This window comes from Sciurus carolinensis, chromosome 9, assembly GCF_902686445.1.
Source record: "Sciurus carolinensis chromosome 9, mSciCar1.2, whole genome shotgun sequence".
Taxonomy (NCBI): Eukaryota; Metazoa; Chordata; class Mammalia; order Rodentia; family Sciuridae; genus Sciurus; species Sciurus carolinensis.
This window is the reverse complement of record NC_062221.1, coordinates 32,153,622-32,159,621: the sequence shown is the minus strand read 5'-3', so window position 1 is coordinate 32,159,621 and position 6,000 is coordinate 32,153,622. Positions and strand designations below refer to the sequence as shown.

The 6,000-nt window shown below is 41.0% G+C and overlaps 1 protein-coding gene across 2 annotated transcripts in view; it reads left to right on the top strand.

The window, feature by feature from the left end:
- Window positions 1-2,547: 2,547 nt before the first annotated feature.
- The window catches only part of Sptssb (serine palmitoyltransferase small subunit B), a 38,963-nt gene continuing 35,510 nt past the window's right edge, over window positions 2,548-6,000 (top strand). The window contains exon 1 of one of the 2 annotated variants that reach the window (XM_047563152.1): window positions 2,548-3,772. The gene's annotated coding sequence lies outside the window, so the exon portion shown is untranslated. The other variant, XM_047563151.1, reaches the window with a different exon arrangement.

Sequence of the window (6,000 nt, the reverse complement as noted above, 5' to 3'; positions counted from 1 at the left end):
AAGTTAATATTTTCCCTTCTTTATAATTGAGAAAACCAAGTACAGGAGGCAGAATTGAGATTTGAATCCAAAGGTAGATGACCCCAAAGTCTACATTCTTTGGGACCACCGTTGACCAGTCTGGAAGCTTGAGGAAAACTCACATTGTATGCTTGAACCTTGGTCCCCTAGGAGTAAGACCATCCTTAGCAGAAGATTACAAGACTGGTTAATGATCTTAGGTCATTTCGAGTAGATTTTCACATCAACTCCTTTCCCCTTCCTGGAATTCTAAGCTCCAAAGGCATTCCAAACAATCTCCCTGGGTCCTAAAATAGCTTTCTCCTACCCTTTCCTGTAATATCTGTCCCCAAAGTTCAGATTACCTGAGGGAATAACACTCTAGTAATTACTTTTAAAAGTCTCCTACTCCAGTAGCATGTGCCCTTTAGTTATTATTCAACATCTGCTTTATGGTGATGATGAAAGACTTGGCTCAAAATGTTCAGTTGATGTGACTATCATTACTTTATATTCTTATACTATTATATTCTAAATGATACCAACAGTTCAAATCTCATTCCCCTTTGCATAAGCCATGGTATTGATCATTGGATATCTCACAAGTTCTAGTAACCAGAACCAAGGGAGAATTTTTTGTGAGCAAAAAAAAATATCAGTTGAGGGTTATCAATTTTTAAATATCCTTCTTATCTGTGGCTTTAGGTCATCTTTCCTTTCTAATGTATGTGTCTTCTCTGTTTCTTGATTTTTCTTGATCGGTTTCTTGGTCTCTTCAGAGAGTAAAGTTGTGTTTTTTGGTTTTTAATTTATCAAGTTTCCTGGGTTCATGAATTTTCCTATTTGGTTAATTTCTGCTTTTATCCTTACTTATTAACATAATTCTTTTGCAATCTTTCCAAAGTCTCTTGCTTTGTTCATTGTTTTACAATAAACACATTATAAATAAATATAAGATTTTATGGATTCAGTTTTTCTGCACTGTTCATTTGCACAATTTTGTCATGTAGGAATTTTGCTTTTCTTCTTTTTCTAAAGAGTGTGTATTCCAATCTCCCATAAATATGTACAATTATTACATGTTAATCAAAGGGTTTTTTTTAAGGTTTAAAGTTATAGAAATGTTAACCACCCTGATTTTATTTTTACACACTATACATGTATCAAATTATCACATGGTACCCCATAAATTTGTAAAATTAAAATAATATTTTTAAAAGTATTTGTAATTTCCCATTTGTGGGGTTTGTTTGTTTGTTTGTTTGTTTGTTTTGCCTGTAGTGCAGATTGAATCCAGAGATACTCTACCACTGAGCTACATCTCAGTCCTTTTTATTTTTGAGTCAGGATTTTTCTAACTTGCCAAAGCTGACCTCAAACTTGTGATCCTCTTGCCTCAGCTTCCCAAGGCACGGGGATTATAGGTATGTACCAACCCACCTGGCTGTACTTCCCTTTACTCCATATTTAAAGCATCTTTAAATTTCAAACTGTATTGCAATGAGGGGAAATTCTGTTGTTAATTTTATCATTATATTTTGATGAATGATGTAGTCTGTATAATTCTGCCTTTTAAGTTATGTTGACCTTTATTTGTGACTTAGTTTTATGTATGAAAAACAAATAGCATCTATTCTCCATTTGGGGGTGCAAATATATACATAAAGTATGCCTATGTGTGCTTAAGTCTCATATATGTCACTTAAGATTATGTCGAATGGTCTGAATACAGTTTCTCCCAACCTCCAGCTGGAGTAATTGCAAAACCTATCCATTTCACAAACCTTTGGCAGGAAGATCTACTTCTGATTTGTACATTCCACAAATGTACAGTCACAGTTTGGAGGGGTATATGTCATAATCCAGTGGAGAAACTAGATAATGAATAATAAGATCTAGAAACTAGTATAAATAGTATTGGCCTTACCACAAATGGGCTTGGTGACCGTAGGCAAGTCGTTTTTCAGTGTTTCTATTTCCTCCTCTATCAAATGCCCTGAGTGGTCATATCTGCTCTGCCAACATTCCAAGGTGTGTCGGGGAAGCCAAGAGATAAGGAATGTAACCAACATAAAGTGATAAAGAAATTATAAAAAAAAAAAAAAAAAAAAAAAACGAGCAGTGGTTGCTAACATACATAGGAGCTGAAGAAAATGATAACTATGTAAAATGGCTAACCCAGGCTCCAAGCAGGTGCTGTTTCTATTGGTTCCCTTCCCTGCCCCAACCACCTTCAGCTCCCTTTGGGGACACCCTCCCTCCTGCATGGAGACACCAATAACGTGAGCCTCCCTCCTCTTCGTAGCACTGGCAGCTTGGAACCTGATGAAAGTGTATTCTGAGAACGAGCAAAACCTGCCAGCAGCTCAAATTCGCGCTTCATCACAATCAGCCCCGGCGGAGCATGTGCAATGCCTCCTCCTTCGGCAGTGGAGGCTGAATGGCAGATGCTGCCCAAATGCTCATTAATCAAAGGAGGCTTTCGCCCCCGGACGCCCCTAGGCCTTGGGCAGAAAGAATCTCGGTCACGGAAATACTGGATGAGGAGCCTCCAGGTCCTCTGCGCCCATAGGAAGCCGCCGCGAGGGTCAAATTTAAGCATTGCCCTCGGTAGAGAAGAAATCGATGGTGTTCTGGATGCGGGCTTCCAGGGAAGATGCTCCTCCAGGTTTCGCGTCCCCTTGGGAAGATAATTGAGCGCCCAGATAAGCTCAGAGCACGCCAGCCCCAGGAACCGCGGGTACTGGCGCCGAGCTTCTCTGCACCACCCCGCGGCTCCGGGCCCTTTTTTCCAATTTGCCCTCCTGCCGCAGTCAGGCCCAAATTAATTCTCTGCCCTTGCGAGTGAGCACGCACAAGTTCCCCAGGCACGATCCTTCCATTTCCCCGGGGAGGTTAGAGTGGGGAGCTTTTCAACCATTAACCTCCCAGCCACCTGGGGGAAGGAGGCAGGGTGGAGGGAGTGGAGCGGGGAGAGACATTTTGGGGCCAGTTCAAAGGCACCAAAATTAGCTGCCAATTCTAAAAGGGTTCTCTTTCTTCTGTTTTGACAAACGGATGCAATGGGATGCCTACTGCTGCCCCGGCCCAAGTCCTGGGCTCACTTCACAGCCTGATGCTGAGTTTCAAACCACAGTCCTGCTGAACCTATACCCAGGGTTCTTTGCCCTCTTGTAGAAGTCTGCGGACGGCTGGATGCGGGGCGCAGGCTTTTCTCTGAGCGTTTTAACGTTGGCTTAGGTTAAAGCCCCAGAGCTCTCACTTTTGCACCTCCCGTTAATCTTCCTCCTCCCCATGCCCACGTCTTCCCACCTTTCTCCACCACCATCACCACAATCACCACCCCAACACCACCGAAGGACGTGCCCCTTTGGTAGTGTCGGGGCTCCCAGACCGAGTGAGGGGGAGGGCGCCTCCCAATCCCCTCCTCCCCATCCCTGCCTCGGCTCGGGGTTTTACTGCAGCAGCCGGAGGTGACAGCGACGCCTTTGCCTCCTCTGTTGCTCCGGAGCCCCGGTTTCCCCTGCATTGGGAAAGCACCCCCTCCTGAGAGGCTAGTCCCGGGAGAAGTGCGAACGACCTACAGAAAGTCAAATTTTAAAATGTAGAAGTCGCTGGGTTGTATTCCTCCGAGGACGAGCCTAATCTCCCAGGACAGAGTGGCAGCGTATGGGAAGTTGGGACCGTAGAGCAAGGGGGGAGGGGAGTGGTGCAGCCGGCATTCTCTTCTGGAAGGAGTCGCTGGGAGCAGTGCGGTTGGACACAAGTTTGCGTAAGAGTGTTTTCTTTTTGTCAATAATTAATCACCGGAATCAGTCTGGCAGAATTGGAGTTTTAGCAATAGTGCAGAGGGCGGGGCTGAACACCTAACTCCTGGAGCCTCCCTGGCGCCCCGCGCAGTGGGAAGCTCGCAGCAGCTGGGGAGGAGCCAAAGCATCCGAGCTCACCTAAAGCCGCAGGGAGGTACACCCAGCTGGGAGGTAAGCATCTTCCAATATATCTACTTGAACTGGAAAGTAGCCTTAGTAGAACAGAATCTCTGTCCTTATTGTGGGGGTGGGGGAGCGTAATACTGAGTTTTAATGCAGTTTATCAGTTTATTATTTAACTGCACTACAGTTTTAAGAATTGAGTGGGTTTTTCCACTTGCTTTTTACTATGTTGGCAACTAAGATGTGTCTGTCATTCAACAGAAGCTAAACTTTAATATTAAAACTTTCCCAACCGAAATAAATTTATTTTCATTATTTATCTTTGCCGAGTTCATTTTAATAACAATTCAGAGAAATATCTTTGGGATCTGTGGTTTCCTTCTTAAATATTCATCTGCCTAGTTTCATGCTCTTAATCAGTACTTTTTTTTTTTTTTTTTTTTTTTTTTTTTGCCAGTGAGCTACTTTAGGCAATAGCACAAACAAGTCAACTGTCAAAAGCTGAAGAATATCCAAGAAGGAATGCATTTTAACATTTTATCATAATTTTCAAGCAGTATGTATTGTCTCGAAGATGCTTAAGTAAGCATTCATAAGTAAACAAACTTTAAAGCCCAGGAAGAAAGAAATAGTTAACTTTGCCTGAGGGTGGGAAAAGGGATGAGACTAGATAGTGAAGGGTTTTAAATATGAGCAAGTTTCTAGACTCATTTCGACTAAAATGGCATTCAACTGGTTGTCAATTCATTGATGAGCCCAGTCCATGCTCAGAGAAGGAATTTGAGGAATTATTAAATGTAATATTTACATTTAGTCCTCAAAGTCCATATAAATGCATCAGGAAGTGAGGAAGGTTGTTTTTCTAAATGACTGTGGTGCAATAGTTATTTTGAATTGAACAAAAATTAAGAAATGCATAGAATTTTTGCTAGTAAACCTTTAAAATTTATACATAAAACTTGAAGTTTTAATAACTTGATTTACACATCTGAATTTTTCCTGTGCTTCTGAAGATAACCTTTATGTTCACAACTTTCAACAGCCGTGATGACTTTGTATATAGCTCATTAGACCGCCAACAACAAACTTTAGTATGAAATGCACTATGGTCTCATTATTCAAACATTGCTATAAAACTATTTAATAACCACAAATTAAGAATGGTTTGTCAAGCCAAATGCATAGACAGTTTAGAATTTTAGTGAATATGAAGCTGAAAGTCAACCAGTCCTTAACTGGTTGCTTTTCCTAATTAATCCACTGTTTATAAATTTGCAAATATTTTATTTAAAAAAAAACTGTCCTTTATCATTCTATGGCAAAATTTGTCTCTACTATATCAGTTTATCATCAAGTATACAAGAAGCAGAATCATTTAAAAGTATCCAAATGAGACCTGATCTCCAGAATAGTGGTGTGAAAAGCTGTGTGAACCCATTCCTAATAAAATAACTGATAAAAATTGTTTCCTCATTACCCTGAGGGAAAACAGCAAATAAAGAAATAGCCATTCAAGACAATCTATAGCATTACAGTAAGACATGAGTTTGTAGCATCTGAAATAGAGCCCATTTCCAGTCCATTTCCCCACCCTCCTCCAACTGGGTTTGATGGTGCTCCACTCTGTCTGATTGGTACTTTACTCTGGGTAGATATCAAAAACTCAGGACTCTCTCACAACCTAGATTCAAGTCTAATGCTGCAGTATATTCCAAGGAGAAGCAGTCCATATGCATTCTCATTAGCAGAAACTTTATTTCAGGCAAGACCAACTAAGAAGTCTGAGACTTTATTCCTTCAACCACCCACCCCACTCTTAAAGCAGAAGACAAAGAACTCAACAACAATTAGGCAAATAACCCATTTTGAAATGGGCAAAGGATTGAAATCAACATTTCCCCAAACAAGATGTACAAATGGCCAATAAGTTTATGAAAAGGCACTTACAATCATTAGTTGTTAGGGAAATGAAAAATCAAAACCACAATGAAATACAACTTCACACTAAGCAGAATGGTTATAATCAAAAAGACATGTGTAAAAGCAGGTGGAGGAGAAAATGTGGAGA